Genomic DNA, 16,655 nt, shown 5'->3' on the forward strand with positions numbered 1-16,655 from the left:
TTACGAAAAGATTTTTGACAAAACTCAAGGTGAAGTGACATTAGAGAGTTTAAATGGCTTCATCATTTCATTTAAATCTGATCAAGATTGCTACTGTAATTCTTTACAGCAGGGTCATACAAACAATTTTGAACATCACTTTACTTTGAGGTCATTAAAATCATTCATTTGAATATCATATGCGCTTCGTAAGCTGTTTTGAATGCAAATGTATCACCACTGCTTACCGAAAGGTAAAATGATACGTGGAAACGTCACGGAAGTTTCTCGCTACTTTATGAAGATAAAATAACAGCTTTCATGACAAGGTTTAAATAAATATGTAATCTCTTCTCTTTTTGATATAAAGACAAAAGCAATATAGTTCATTAAAAAAAAGTTTGTCATCTCTCATGTTTTGACATAAGTCTTACATAAATGCTTCATTATTTGCTTATAAAGTACTATACTTAAGGCCTAGTGTAGAGTCGGTACACTTCCGACAAAGGTGATCAACTTTCTTGGCTTAATTTTCATGACTTGTAACTTAACATGCTCATTTATCTTTGATTTCAGACTTTATATGGACTTCAGCTTATGAAAGCCGGATTTTTGCATGATCTAATGGAAACAGAGCCATGGTCTTAGTAGTAAGTATTTAAAAAAAAATAAAAAATCCATCCATCCATCAGTTTTCCATACCGCTTATCCTACACAGGATCGCAGAGGGGCCTGGAGAGTATCCCTGAGAACTCGGGGAACACCATGGATGGGGTGCCGACCCATCACAGGGCACAATCGCACATGCATTCACACACTATGGGCAATTTAGAGACAACGCATGTCTTTGAACTGGGGGAGGAAACCGGAGTACCTGGAGGAAACCACTGAAGCACGGGAAGAACATGCAAGATCCACACACACAGGGCAGAAGCCAGATTTGACCTCCCCAACCCTGGAAGTGCGAGGCAAACTTGCTAACCACTAAGCCACCATAACTGAGTTAAATCCAAGCACATCTCCCTTTGTTGATCGATTTTGTAAAAATGTTTCAAGTACTTGTTTTGTTGTCCTGTCTAGAATTTTGCACTTGTCTCACGCTGTTGTGTATTTGTATTTTATGTAGTTTTCTGTATTATACTACTCTATAATGTGTTACACCATGGTCCCGAAGAAACATTTCCTTCCAATGTACGTATATAGTTCAAGTGAACCAGCAATAAATCTAACGAGATTTGAACACGGGGTCAAGTTTCATCTTCATGTAGACTGATTTGGTCTCTTTCTGAGCAGGATTTCATGGGCTTTACACTCGACATGGATGCAATGGTGATATGACTTAGATTGTGATGTAATTAAGTGACGAGAACTGCTGAATTGAGATTTCTCTAGCACTTACGAGGGTAAGTGACTTGACTCCATCACTCATAAACATACTAACTTGTTTCATGCACTTGTTGCACTCACCACACTGATTTTTGGCAGAGAACACACTTAGAACTGAGAGCAAAGATTGACTGATATGACACCGCTGGAAAACTGAGGCTGTACTCATGTGACCCTCTGTCCGGCCCACTCCAACGGTCACCATGTGGCCTGTTAAATGTTTTACAAGAGAATACTTGAAGGCACAGCATGCTCTGTGGGTCTGAGAACACTTGAGGTCTACAAATTCCCGCTATGATAGCGGCCGTGAGAAGATAACGACTCTAGCGTGGTCTGCAGCAAGGTAATGCAACCAGAGAGCACTCAGCTGGGGATGAAGTTTGCCAAAATACACCAGATGTGGGTCTTTTCTCAGTACTTTAGTTTGCCCTGATGGTTGTCATGTATTTCTGACTCTCTAGCATTGGTGGGAAGACTACAGTGGTGCTTAAAAGTTTGTGAACCCTTTAGAATTGTCTCTATTTTGGCATACATATGACCTAAAACATCAGCTTTTCACCCAAAAAGTAGATACAGACATCCCAAGTCAATAAATGAGAGAAAAATATTATACTTGGTCATTTATTTATGAGCTATTTTTTTTTGTTTATAGAGGTGGTTTTGTAAACTTTTCCAGCCTGATGCATAACTGTTTTCCTGAGGTCCTCAGAAATCTCCTTTGTCCATGTCATGATACACATCCATAAACATGTGTTGAGAAGATCAGACTTCGACAGATCTCTGTTCTTTAAATAAAACAGGACGCTCACTCACTCACATCCGATTGTCATCCCTTTGATTGAAAACACCCGACTCTAATGTCACCTTCAAATTAACTGCTAATCCTAGACGTTCACACACTTTTGCCACTCACAGATATGTAATATTGGATCATTTTCCTCAGTAAACTAAGGACCAAGTATAATTCGTCTATTTTTAGGACTTGTGTGAAAATCTGGTGATGTTTTAGGTCATATTTATTGCAGAAATATAGAAAATTCTAACTTTCAAGCACCACTGTATTTTAGCTTGATTTAGGTAATTAATAGTTTCTGTTTTTTTCAACGTTCGACATTATGGGCAACTCATGGACAACTCATCTACCAATCCCTTCACTTCTCTATTTCTCTCTCTATCCAGCACCCGAGCTCCGCGTCTCTTCTCTAATTGAGAGTGATTCATGTTCTGTGGTCTTTTCGGTACAAAACTGTGGGTGGCTAGGTTTACCTCAAGTTTGTATAAATCATTTAAGCACGTAAGTGGATTAACAGTGGAGGCTCGCTGGCCTTTTAAGGTCACACTATATCATTTTCACGCTGCTGGCTAAAGTTGCTCAGCTAATGCACTGTCCATACAGGCATCACATTCCAAGGCTGTAGTGACTGGCATGCCTCCGACACCCCTCCTCCGTCACCTCCTCACTCCTGCCATCTCTCCAGAGAGTGAGATTCATTCAATTCAAATTATGCCCTGGGTCCTGCTCATCTCTAATAAGGCCTTTACTGCGTCGTTGGCCAGGTGGAAAGATAAAGAGTGGAATAGTGGAGTATTTATTCTTCTGTAGATGATGGAAACAAATGAATGAGTTTAGAGTTACCATTTGGTAGCTGTTTGAGGTCTAAAAGCTAGATGGTAAAAACGAGGCTGAAGGACTGGAATAAAAATAGGAACTATGGGAACATATTCCTGTTTTTTAATACACACATTACAAAGAGAAAAAAACAATGCAGCACTACTTTTCTCATTGCCGGGGTGCGAAAGTTCAGACGGACCATGTTTGCTGTGCCGATGAAAGCCATATGATGAATAAGATCTCAGGCTTGCCTGCTGTAACCGTACCTTGGACATATGTTTTTGCTGAGGAGTTGAAAGATGGCATATCTGGGGCCAAAGCTCTTGTGTGAGACTCTTCCGCAAACATTAAAACTGATTTACCTCCATGAGGCGCAACCGCGACTGTTTTCCACGTAAGAGTCGCCAAGGCCGGTGCGACATTGTTTATTTTCACTAGAACATTCCAGGAGCTGACGGCTATATTCCCCCTGCCCAGAGTGCCTCAGACTCTTGCGCATTTCTCCAGACTTAAGACATGCCACACTTCCACTGACCCCTCTTCCTTCTAGTCTTACTCCTCCTTATACATCCGCTCCAGCAAAACCTCCCTCGCTCATACATAGAGTGAAAACTCATATATTTCCTCATCATATCTATATCCTAGAGCAGAGCTGAGGTACTATATTTGAACCACGGGTGTAGGGTCTCTGTTTTTCCTGTCTCTCTAGTCTATCTATCTGGCCTGCATACTTTTCATCGCTGCACAGAGGTTTTCTACGAAATGTCAGAGCGGGGAGATCGTTACACGTACTACGTGTCCAGTTACACCTCTACTAATGACTCCAGAAGGGAAGAGATTCCTCTAGTGCAAGTTCTAGAAGTCATTGTGTTCATTTTTTTGGTGCGGTTTACGTTTACATTAATTGTGCTACATTCCACAGTCTTGCATGTCTGTGTGTGTGTGTGTGTGTGTGTGTGTGTGTGTGTGTGTGTGTGTGTGTGTGTGTGTGTGTGATCTTTGCACTTGATCCAGACGAATTCGCCATCTTGCCATATTGAGTTGAGTCCTGAGAAGTGTTTTGGCCCAGCATACGGTGCTGTAAATGTGATCCTTCAGGGACTTGTCACTCAGCGTCTCTGGCAGGCAGTAGAGAAGGATTCCATCCCCGCAAAGCTGCCTCAGTCATCTGGCCAGAGTGAGCTTGGGTCAGCCCTCCTGGGTGCACTGCTTCTTAAAGACTCACTGCCTCCTCCTGAATCTCCACACTTACTCATTTTTTTCCTGCAAGATATATAATCTTGTTCCTTGAACTCTGACCATTTGTGGACTGTTTACTCAGTAGTGTTAAAGGTAGACAATAATGACACAGAACAGACTTCGTGGCTGGGGAAACCCTTTCGCATGGTTATTCTTTCTAAAAAAGATACCACAGGTTCTAGAATTTTAAAGTCTTATTAAAGTCCCCCAAGTGAAGAAGTCACATTTAAATATTTAATTTCAACACCAGGCAAAGCTACATGACCCACCGACCGCTATATCTACTTGCAGAAAAACAATATTACTGCCAAATTTTAGGTAAAAGTCACTCTGAGCATTTACACGAACCTCAGCGTCGTCTCTTTCCTTGTCTAATCTCTGGTCTAACATCAGTGGTGACATAATTGCTGAATTTTCAATAAATGCCTTTTTTTTATTCGGTCATTTCAACATATTTATTTGACTTCATCAATGCATGATTAGAATGTAGCCTAAATAAACGCCATGCTGTTTAGGTCAAATACATTTATATTTCCCTAAAGTAGAGGTCTCAAAGAATATTACAGAATCGTCTCATATCATATACAGAATCGATTTGAGTCGAAATCTGATTTTCCATCATTATTGTGGCTGCTTTCCAGAATTCGCCCACAGATACTACCTCACATATGTTATTCGGGATAAGTCGCAGACTTGGTCATTGCACTATTCCAGGAATACACCGTAAGCACTAACAAACAAGACAATCCTTTAGCACTCACACCTGGGAAGAGAGAGAGAGATATACAGAGAGAAAGAGAAAAACCTGTGGCACTTGGAGAAAAAAGAAAGCGCACACACAGCAGGAGGTGGTGGTCTGTTCCCAGGTACTGTGTTAATTTGTCTGTTTGACAGACTCCGTGGACAGGTCCCTGGAGTTCAGCCCGGACCACTCAACTATTTCCTGAACAGGGCTCCATCCTGCTTTTCCCCACTCTATCTTTCTGTCTTTCCATCTGCTTTTCTCGATAACTAATTCGGCTGGCTGAATGTCTGGGCAGCTCTGCTCACCTGGTTAGGGTTTGTGTGAACATAACACTTGTTATCTTAGCAGTTTGGCTCTCTTCACTATCTTCACTTTTATTCTCTGATTGGATAAAACAGTGTTTAGCCTGCCAGTGTTGCATGGTAAAAGGAAACAACGACAGGCTAGCTACTTTTAATGTGGGTGACTTATGTAATGGTTGCTGGAGTGAGGACTTTGAGTTGATCTGGCAAACTAGTACGTCTTCATATAGAGTTAAATGTAGTGGATTTATCAGATAACGTGTGTTAAAAGGCTACAGATACAGAAACAAATAGAAGCCACATTATGTCACATAACTCAGAATTACGGCATTTTCGACTGCTCGAGCTACAAGGTGGGGAAAAAACTACGAAGTCACTAGTGTGCATTTGACATTGTCATATTTTTCATATTTCATAATGTTTTTGGTGTATTTATAGTGGTATTACTTCTAGATTATTCTGAGATCCAGAAGAAAAGCTACTGTAGATGAACTGATGAGCCGAAATATTTATTGGACTCACTTCATGGTTACTGACCTTTTACTGAGTTTCTCTCTCTCTCTCTCTCTCTCTCTCTCTCTCTCTCTCTCTCTCTCTCTCTCTCTCTCGCTATTGCTGAGCTGTGAGTATTTAGAAAACAGTGTCAGGTGAGGTTAGCACAGAGCCTCAGGCAAGACGGCACAGGATTTCAGAATTTCTTCCCGTAGGCTGAGATGGAAAAATAAGTGTTGCTTCACCTGGCCCACTCTGCTGCTTAATTTAAACTAATCATACCGACAATCTGACATACGCAGCATAATTACAACAGAGGACACAAATAAATCCATAATTGCTATCATTTCATGCGGATGCGTGCACGTGAGTGTTTTCGTTACATCAGCCGTATTACAGCACCAAACAATGTATCGTGTCAGCTTAGCCGAGCTCATCTCATCGATAGGGCCTGAGGCTAGTTTATGATAAGCGCTTCCGTTTTCCACAATGTGCCATTCAGAGTGAACACTGTCCTCATCTCTGCCTATAAATCCTGACCTAAATTCTAGGTCACGCAACACCTGATACCAGTTTCAACCCCTTTGTTAACCCTCTGGAGTCTGAGGTATAATCTGGGGTGGGGTTCGTCATGGGCAGGTAATTGTATAAATTTCAGCTGTGATTACAGAGTGTCTCACTGTTTCAGTTTCAGAACCAACTCAGCTACAGTATCATGGAAACAGTGAGAAAGTGATGATAGTAGGTAACATTGTGAATATGCTCCCTACACGCTAGTTTGAAATGCGTAGTTGACGTCATAAGTTAACATCCACCTTAGAGAATCTGCAAAATGTTAATAATTAAAAAAGAAAAATATAGCTATTTCACATAACAGGTGTTTACATGTAGTCTATGAGACACAACAATAACTGAATTTACACAAAAGTTTACTTACGCTCGATTCTTAATACTGTGTGTCGTTACCTGGATGATCAACGACTGTGTTCATGTTTTCTGATAGTTGTTCATGAGTCCCTTGTTTGTCCTGAGATAAGATACTCTTTTTATACCCATTCATGTTACTGACCTTTTTACTAACACGTACCTTTCCAGCCTTTTGTTTCCCCCGTCCCAACTTTTTTGAGACGTGTTGCGGCCATTAAATTCAAAATGACCTTCATTTATTTTCTTAAAATGGTACATTTCCTCAGTTTAAACATTGGATATGTTTTCTATTGTGAACAACGTACAGGATTAAGAGATTTGTAAATCATTGCATTCTGTTTTTATTTACACTCATTTACAGTTTACAACTTTTTTTTTCGGAATCGGGGTTGTACATTTATATGAACATAAATACATTTATTACGTTTTTTTTGAGCAAAAATAAACGTTTCTGGTTCTGGTTCTTTTCAAACTATTTTTGTTCATACCCTCAGCCACATTTTTAACTTTAACTTATGGTTTCTGTAGCCACATCCACACGTGTCCTGTTTCTGCAAAGAGAAACTCAAGCTGTGAAAGCGTATTAGTTCGAACTGTATGCAAATCACCTGCGGAGATAAGGTAATTTAATCAAATTGTGACATTTCCGGGCACTTTCTCTACAGTTTTGTTTTTGATGATCAGAGGTTTCAAGTGCTGACCAGTACTACACAACAGCACTGCGAAGAAAACCTGACCAGGCAGTCATCCCAACAAAACCCAACACTTCAGAAGGTTAAAATCCAGCCTTATAATACTGAACACCAAAAACACACTAGGTGTTGGAAGGATTTCTTATACTGGATCCTGACCTGCATTCATTTCAATTCAGTTTTATTTATATAGCGTTTTTAACAATGGACATTTTCCCAAAGGAGCTTTGCATAAATATATAAATTCAGGATATAGATTTTAAATGTATGAATTTATCCCTGCATGGTGACTGAAACCAGCTTTTATCCAACCATTAACATTCTTCATTCTTTTTCGCCATCAGTTGGGTTCAGGCTTGTGTGTGTCTCATTTAGAGATGGGTGGGAACTTGAAAAACATGCACTTGAGTGCTTGTAGCTGCTCCTCTTGAAGACTATAGGGTTGTCTATCAAACGTGAGTGTTTCACATGCACTGCCCTTGCTGCCATTCTCAGCTGTGCACGACTGTTTGACACTTGTAACTAACACAGTCCCGAGAGCGTCGCTCCATAATGGCCTTGCTCGCTCTCTCATCACTGCAGGATTTATCAAATACAACGTGTTGAATGGATGTGGCCTGGCCTGGGAGTGTGGGTGTGGAAGAGGGCCAGGAGTGCGAAGGTTAGCGGCCCAGCTGGTCACAATCATCACTGAGACACACTGAGATAGACTACCTAGGAGATGAATGATGCTGAATGTTTAGCAATCTGTGGTATTTTTATTTATTTATTTATTTATTTAAGAAGCCTAAAACTGGAGCACTGGCAAGTTGTGACAATATTCTCAATACAGACAAATTTCATTTCGTCTCATTTTTATTAACAGTTATTAGAAAAATTTGAGGAGCTGCTGTAACGTAAGTGATAACAAGAGCTAGCTTGTTTTGATGATGTTTCATAAGAATACTTGACATCCATCCTTTTTCTGTATGATTTATCCTACACAGGGTCACGGGGAGCCTGGAGCCTATCTTTGGGGACTTGGGGCACAAGACAGGGGACACCTTGGATAGGGTGCCAACAGATCGCAGGGCACAATCGTATACACAGTCAAACACCACGGACAATTTGGAAATGCCAATAAGCCTACAACCCGTGTCATTGGAGAGGAAATCGGAGTACCTGGAGGAAACACAAAAACCCCTAAGCACAATGCAACCTCCACACACACACAGGGCAGAGGCAGGAATCAATCCTCCGACCCCAGAGGTGCGAGGCAAATGTGCTGACCAGTAAGTCACCATGCCCCCATATTACATGACATGACATGTAATTCTTTAATACATCCCTAATTCCTGTGTAAAATGTCAATAAAAAAAGAATGCAATGCTTTGCAAATCTCATAAACCCATATTTTATTCACAATAGAATATTATAGAAAACATATCAAATGTTTAAACTGAGGAAATCTACCATTTAAGAAAAAAAGAAGGTAATTTTGAAATTGATGTCTGCAACACATCTCAAAAAAGTTAGGATGGGGCAACAAAAGGCTGGAAAAGTAAGTGTTAGTAAAAAGAAACATCTTTACTTCTGAAAGACTCTGCCTCTAGACTCTAATATACTCTTTTCATACCCAATCATGTTACTGACCTGTTGCCAATTAACCTCCAGCAGTTTCTTTTTAATAACACTAACTTTTCCAGCCTTTTGTTGCCCCCGTCCCAACTTTTTTGAGACGTGTTGCGGCCATCAGATTCAAAATGACCTTATTTGTTTCTTAAAATTGTACATTTCCTCAGTTTAAACATTAGATATGTTTTCTACGTTCTATTGTGAATAACATACGGGTTTATGAGGTTTTGCAAATCATTGCATCCTGTTGTTATTGACATTTTACACAGCGTCCCGACTTTTTTGGAATTGGGGTTGTAAATGAAAAATAATTCATTATTCTCAAAAGGCCAGGGCATAAGAGGAATAAATGGGATTTTTGGAAAGTGACGTTCAGCGAGCACATATGGGTGCGAGGGTAAGGTGTCCACATACTTTTGACCACACAGTGTACTTTAAAAGAATAACTGGAGTTTAAGGGGTTAAGTGAGCATGAGTGAGTGAGTGAGTGAGAACGCTTCCAACATGCATGACATCTCTGTGAAATTCTTGCATTACACTATAAAACTCATGAAAGTGACTTTGTAACTGTTGCAGTCTCTTCCTGTTCGAGTACAGCAGCGAGTTATCACGCACAAGGGAAAGCCTGTGCTGAATTGAGCTCTGTGTATGGAATGAATTACACTGAGAGAGAAAGATGTAGAGGGAATACTATATTCATGTTTTACGTCCACTGTAAATCCAGGCCCAAAGTCCTGCCGGTCTGTGGCCTGATCTCTCTCAGACACTTGGCCCTCATTTCCATACGGACTTTGATTCTGGCTCGAAATTCGTTAAGGAGATCCCGGCTCTATCCTCTATCCTGGCTGCGTTTGGAGCACGAATGGGTTTTGGCACTGAGAGCCAAACATGTGGGGCGCTGCTTAATTCTGTGCTATTTCAATCCAGGGTCAACATTTAATGAGCTCCCCATTTCACAGCATGCTGGGGGAAAAAAAAAAATTGTGTTGATACAAAATAGAACGAGAGACACAGAGAGTGAGAGAGAGAAAGAGAGAGAGAGAGAGAGAGAGTGGACGAAAGAAGTACGTTTACTTAGACTGTTGCCAGTTTTTAATTATATGAAGTCAAAACATAAGTATTTCGCAATTCCTCCAGAGGTTACCATGTCGCTCTATACTCTGTAAGACGTCTCATTCACCGTGCACAAGTGCTGGAAGTAGAATGTAATCTCAGGTCCAATCTTTCTTTCTCCTGCTACTAAATACCCCCAGTTTATTTTCTTTGGCTAATGTGTTTTTATGCTTCTACTCACATAATCAGCATAATGAAACGGCAAGCAAAACTCTGGACCGGGCAATTAAGTATGACTTAACATTTCATACAATTCCTCCATTCTGTCAAGAGTCTGTTGAGAGGTTACAGCACTGTGTGTGTGTGTGTGTGTGTGTGTTGTTTGGCCTGTGGCACGTCTCGTCAATCAGAAACTGAATGACAGCAGAGCTTACGCCTGCACACACATTTGTGCAGTTCTTTCCATGGAATCCTAAAGTGGCTTGGGCTTCCTAATTAGTCTCCTCGCTTTCCTGGGGAGGAAAGTTACTGAATTGGGAATTGTCATGTGACAATGTGTGTGAGCATGGAAGGTGAAAAGATTGCAGAGTGGTTCTCACACTTTGCCCTTTTGTCGCTTCATGTGGAATGCATTATGTCAATGTTTTTAATGGCTGAAGCAGCACAGAAAGAATTCGTATTTGCGCTACGAAAAAAAAAAAAAAAAAAAAGAACACTAACAAGCAGAAATGATGGACATGGAGTGTTTAATCTGTTCAATTTATGAATACACGGCAATTTTCCCAACTGCCGGTCACCTGCGTGTCAGGGTTTCCTGCTGTGCCAGACATGGAAGCCATTTTTATTATTTTTTTTTGGTTGTTTCTTTAAGGGGGAGGTAGCTGGACTCGGGGTTTGACTCAGACCTGGTGTCAAGACTTGAAGATTGAAAATCATGCCAAGATAATAAAGTTTTGAATTCCACCAGACGATCGATTTGACTCACTCCCAGCTTGACTCTTAACAGGGATTAGGCCATGCCATTGAAGTCTTCCCTCCTGTGTGAAACTGATACCAGGATTAATTCTGCACTTTTTCAATTGCCAAAACTGATGATGGAAGGAGATTGTAACTAGCACCTTCCCTGCCACCTGCTCTAATTAGACACATTTAACTTTCTGAACTGTGAGCTATTTTTTTTTTTTTTATTTATTTATTTTTTTCAATATTGATCTGACTGTGATAAATTATGCATTTGCAAGCCTTCAGCAAAAAGCTCCCTAGTGGGTCTCTCAAAGACACTGCCTTGTGGCAATGTCTCAGCCCACAGAGAGTCAAAAATCCACACCGGTCAAAAGTTTGCCTTCAGTAACTGTATTTTTGAGGCCGGCTGTGACAAACAGTTCAGATGACTGCCACAACCCTACGCTTAAATATTTTCTATAATTATAGTATAACGTGTGGCCATTGAAAGCAGGACAGATGTGCGTAAACTCGACGTGCTTTATCTAAGAATGAGTTGGCGCTAAAACAAAAATTCGCACTCAGTATTAAGCCATTATGGATGAGCCAGGGTCTCGTTATAAACATAAAACTCTTAGGCATACACACTCATTGAAAAACAGATAGTCCAGATAGTCTCGTGTTTTAAGTTCGTAATCATGTTGCATCTCTTCAGAATAGCGAGCACGGTAACGAGAAAAGGCTGGGCTTGTCATCAGCTAGCTATTTTTGTTCAAACCAGAGAAAACTTATGGTTCTGTTGTTTGCCTTCATATAATTTGTACATTACTTGAACAGTTTTTGCTTATTCTATACATTTCTAGTTTCCCCTCCAAAGGCAACTCAGTGACAAAGTAATCCACGTCATTCATACAGCATTTAAAACACCCACTATTGTTTTTCACATGGGCCTTCACATTAACTGCTGAATGACGTGTTATGGATGTGTCAGTGAAGCAGGTTTAAATAAATTGGCCCCAATTCACGCTAAAACTAAGGGGTTGTTTAACTCTGTGTAATCACTTGACACAACTTTTCAATGATATGAATGAATCTACAGTCTGGGCTGGAAAGAAATCAGCCCTAGCTTCTACTTCATACCATCCATCCATCCATCTTCTATACCGCTTTATCCTTTTCAGGGTCACGGGGAAACCTGGAGCCTATCCCAGGGAGCATCGGGCACAAGGCGGGGTACACCCTGGACAGGGTGCCAATCCATCGCAGGGCACAATCGCATACACACTCACACACCCATTCATACACTACGGACACTTTGGACATGTCAATCAGACTACCATGCATGTCTTTGGACTGGGGGAGGAAACCGGAGTACCCAGAGGAAACCCCCGCAGCACAGGGAGAACATGCAAACTCCGCACACACAGGGCCACGGTGGGAATCGAACCCCCGTCCCTGGAGGTGTGAGGCACTAAGCCACCACGCGCCCCTACTTCATACCATTCTGTGTATTTTTTTGTATGATTGTTGGTGTTGCTATTGTTGTTAGTTCAAGTCAAAAGTACTCCACTTTAAGCCACTCGTTAAAAGCAAATAAGAAATAATTCAGGCGTATTTGAAAGTTTTTTCCTGATTACATTACTTTACACAACATTTCTAGTGAGAGAACCAAAACGTTACATCAATATTTAATCATTTATTCATTCATCTTCGGTTTATTCTGGTCAGGCTCCAGGTGGATGAGTAGTCTATCTGGGGAATGTCTGGGTGTGATGTTGGAAAACACCCTGAATGAGACACACACATACATTCACACACATATTCACACACTCATTCACACCAGCCCATCCACCTACTGGTATGTTTTAGGAGGGGGAAGGAAACTGAAGAACCCAAAGGAAACCCAACTAGACACAGGGAGAACATGTAAAATTCCACATAAACAGTATCCCAAGCTCAGGATGGAACCGGGGACCCTGGGAATATTGAGGTTATCTGCTGCACCACCATGTCACCGCCAAGATTTCTAAATGCTATATGGAAGGGAAAAAAATCAGAATACGTAAAACCGAATGCTCTTATGTTCAGAAAATATTCCGCAAAGCTAGAATCGCTGTATGAGTCGTGAAGTCACCTACGAAGCGACGCCCATTCTGGTTCTGTAATGCAGCACAAGCCACAAAACATCACACTACAAAAGAGCAACAACAATTCACAGGTAGTCATCTGCCATTCAAATTTAAGGCCACTGTCTGACACACGCACACGCACACACACGTTACCTGCGGCTATGGATTTGGATGAGAGGCAAAAACATGCCGTGATTGACATTTAAATGCCTGTGAAATTTGTAGACAGGCATGGGCAGTGTTTCTGATAACTAGGGCCAGCGGGGACCGCTTCAAAACAACGGACTCATCAGGGAGACAATGGAGATGTAGCATTGTGATGATTAACTCCATCCAGAATGTTGCAAAAATCATCACCGTGGGATGCCTAGTAATTGCTTAAAAGAATTCACTCGATCAGTATCGTTCTTTACGTTCATTTCATCTCACTGGTTGTTCACTAGCAGGCAAGGCTTCTAGGGTCTTCTTAAGCTCATGTCAACATGAAGGAGACAAATAAAGCAGCGGGTTAATACTTGTACAGTAATAGCATCGAAACCAAAGAAACGGTATAATTGATTCCCCCTTATGATTTAGTGCAGACCACCAGAGTGGCTTCTGAAGGACACCTCAAACATTTGAATGTTTATGTACACACAGGGATGGGCAAATAATCATAGTGAAACGGCATTAGCTGGAGATTAGCTGAGCTCAGTAGAAGCTGAAATTATTAATGTATCACACAGTCTTGACTCACACATGACTGTTAAATATAGTGTGAATAATTTGTGGCCTTTGGTGCAAATCAATTTTTTATTTTTTTTCAGGTTCCTCCAGAGCATTTCTCCAGAAGAACTGTATCTGCACATGCATCAAAAGAATCTGATGCATCCTAACCAACAAGGTGATTAGCTGTTTTTACTGTAGCGGAGGGACTTATGTAATACAGCAACGGTGCTGAGAGTTACGAATTGCCTTAGCTTGCCTACAGATGATCACTGAAGAAACTGCCACAGAGAGAGCATTTGATGCCTTGGTGCTGTGCTCAAAGTTCACTCAATATTTCATTCATCTTGAACCTAATTTAGGCGAACCATTTTAAAGTGCTGATCATTTTAAATGCTAATAGCATGTAAAATGCTAATCTTTTATTCATATTTATATTTTAAGAAGTGGGCTGTCTCGACTTAAACTCGCTCTTAAATCTTACATTTTCTCGTAAAACATTAGATATATACAAAGATTTTTATGAAACTCATTTTATATGTGGAATTCTCGAGCAAACTAGATCCATTTCAAAATAAGCCATTTCATTTTCTTTTTGAAATGATATTTGAACATAAACTTTAACATAATGGTTTGTGTCATTGTGTGTCGAAACTGATTTATTTATTTTTTTTAAAGGGTTTATTGGATAATTAAGGACTCTTAGCTGCCAAAAAATGTCTTCTACTTAGAACCCTTTCTGATAGGGAAACACTGTTGCTAGGTTCTACATAAAACGTTTTTGTTATAGTTCCTCTAGACAGACAGAAAAGGAGTGGAGACCAATACTCAAAGAGCGAGACGTGTAGCAGTCCGCGAGGTCACAAAGGAACTCAGGGTAACTTCTAGGCAACTAAAGACACACATTGGCTAATGTTAATGTTCATGACTCCACCATCAGGAGAACACTGAACAACAATGGTGTGCATGGCAGGCTTGCAAGGAGAAAGTCACCAAAAGAAATTTGGTATTCGTAAAAATCCTGCAAGGTCTGAAAAAACATACATATCCCACTCGTGCTCCTATGTGTCTGTGAATTTACGTATAGGAAGACGAACTAATGTAAAGTAGTTTGCGCAAACATTTACGTATAATTTTGCTAAAAAATGGACTAATCATGCAGATTATAAGTATGAGTATCAAGAGATTTTTTTTTTTTTTTTTTAATTCTAGAAATGTTTTCATATTTTTTATCAGTTTTGTGACAATGCAAATGTGTGTGTGCGTGTGTGTGTGTGTGTGACACGGATTCTCAGATCGTTACAGCACACAGGTTGACTCCTTTTTCACTCCTTTCCCATTTCCTCTTCAAAAATCATCTCCCATCACAGCAATTCTCATCATACTCCTTCTCTTATAATAGCTTTTTTAAATAGTGGTTTGACGTAACTTTTAGAAAAAAAAGGGAAATCTCACGGTGGCCTAAATGGACGGTTCTTTCTCTATTCTTCCCGGCAGCATTGTGTGTACACAGTGGGCAGGGCAGCACAGCTCTCTGGATCATTTCTGATGAAAAGACTTTGATTCTCCCAGGCTGACTGACCCGACAAGAGCAGGTGTGCCAAAGCTCGGGTTTCAGGCCTCCCGGAGCGCTAACCACCTGCCCCGGCTCACCTTCTGCCCCCTCCGCAGATACCTTTCTTGACTCAATCAATGGTTACAATCACTTTTATTGGATCCTGTTTCATATTTGGATCGTGGTTCTTATTGGCACTCACAGCTTGCTGTCTCGCTCTGGTGGCAGTGCTGCTGATGGGCCTTGTTGTGATCCTCAGTCTCTCGAACTCCTCACAGATGTAGCAGATTTGTTTTTGCAATGTCTGGCCTCCGCTTCTCTCTAATAGTTTCTATCAACGCAGTGACATTATGAATGAACAATGATGAGCTGTAAAAAAGGCCGATCATGTTTCTGTTAAAACAGTGAGGTTTCTTGGCTTTGAGGGCTGACACTCAATATCTTCCTGTAAATGAACACAGTGAAAGGAAAAGGTGGGATCAAGCTTCTGTATGGCAAAAACTCAAATCATTTTTTTTTTTTTTCAAGTAATGCTTTACATTAACGTTCATTAAGAAATGTTAAGCTTTGCGTTAATAAATTGTATGTGATGTAAAGTCATCACATGAATGAAATGTTACCTAAATATATCTGCACTGACTTATATTTATCCACGCCATGACTAAAACTTAGACTAAAACTAAAACTTAGTCCAGATAAATTAGAAAAAAAAAATGAAGGTACTATAATTAAAATATTAAAAGTTTTTAACATGGGATTATAAGAGAAATATACTGTATGATCACATGAAAAATATGTGAAGATGTATTTCATGTTATGCCCGGAAATTGCACAAACTCATGTTTAAAAAAAACAATAAATTATATAAAATAAATAAATTATATATATATATATATATATATATATATATATATATATATATATATATATATATATATATATATATATATATATATATACACACACACACATATGTGTGCGTGTGTTTATGTGTGTGTATGTGTATATATGTAATGTAGGGGTTGTTTTTGTTTTCTAATATATATATATATATATATATATATATATATATATATATATATATATATATATATATATATATATATAATAAAATAAAAGTGTTAGCACATCCCCTACATTTGGAAAAAGTAAGATATGAAAATAAATGAGTATTGTAAGAAATCAGACGTGAAAATAAATGAATTGTGAAACATGAAATGCAAACCATATGTACATTTCTGTGACATTTCTGTAAGGATTATTTTACTTGATGCTATAAACAT

At 39.8% G+C, this 16,655-nt stretch overlaps 1 long non-coding RNA gene across 1 annotated transcript; it reads left to right on the top strand.

Annotated features, from left to right (window-relative positions):
- The first annotated feature begins 1,562 nt into the window (after positions 1-1,562).
- LOC124628624 (uncharacterized) lies at positions 1,563-16,220 on the top strand. The gene is made up of 4 exons (XR_006983215.2): positions 1,563-1,708; positions 8,361-8,645; positions 13,919-13,995; positions 15,315-16,220. It is a non-coding gene; the product is annotated as an uncharacterized LOC124628624 (long non-coding RNA).
- Positions 16,221-16,655: the final 435 nt, after the last annotated feature.

The sequence above is a fragment of the Ictalurus punctatus genome, chromosome 1 (genome assembly GCF_001660625.3).
Source record: "Ictalurus punctatus breed USDA103 chromosome 1, Coco_2.0, whole genome shotgun sequence".
Lineage (NCBI taxonomy): Eukaryota > Metazoa > Chordata > Actinopteri > Siluriformes > Ictaluridae > Ictalurus > Ictalurus punctatus.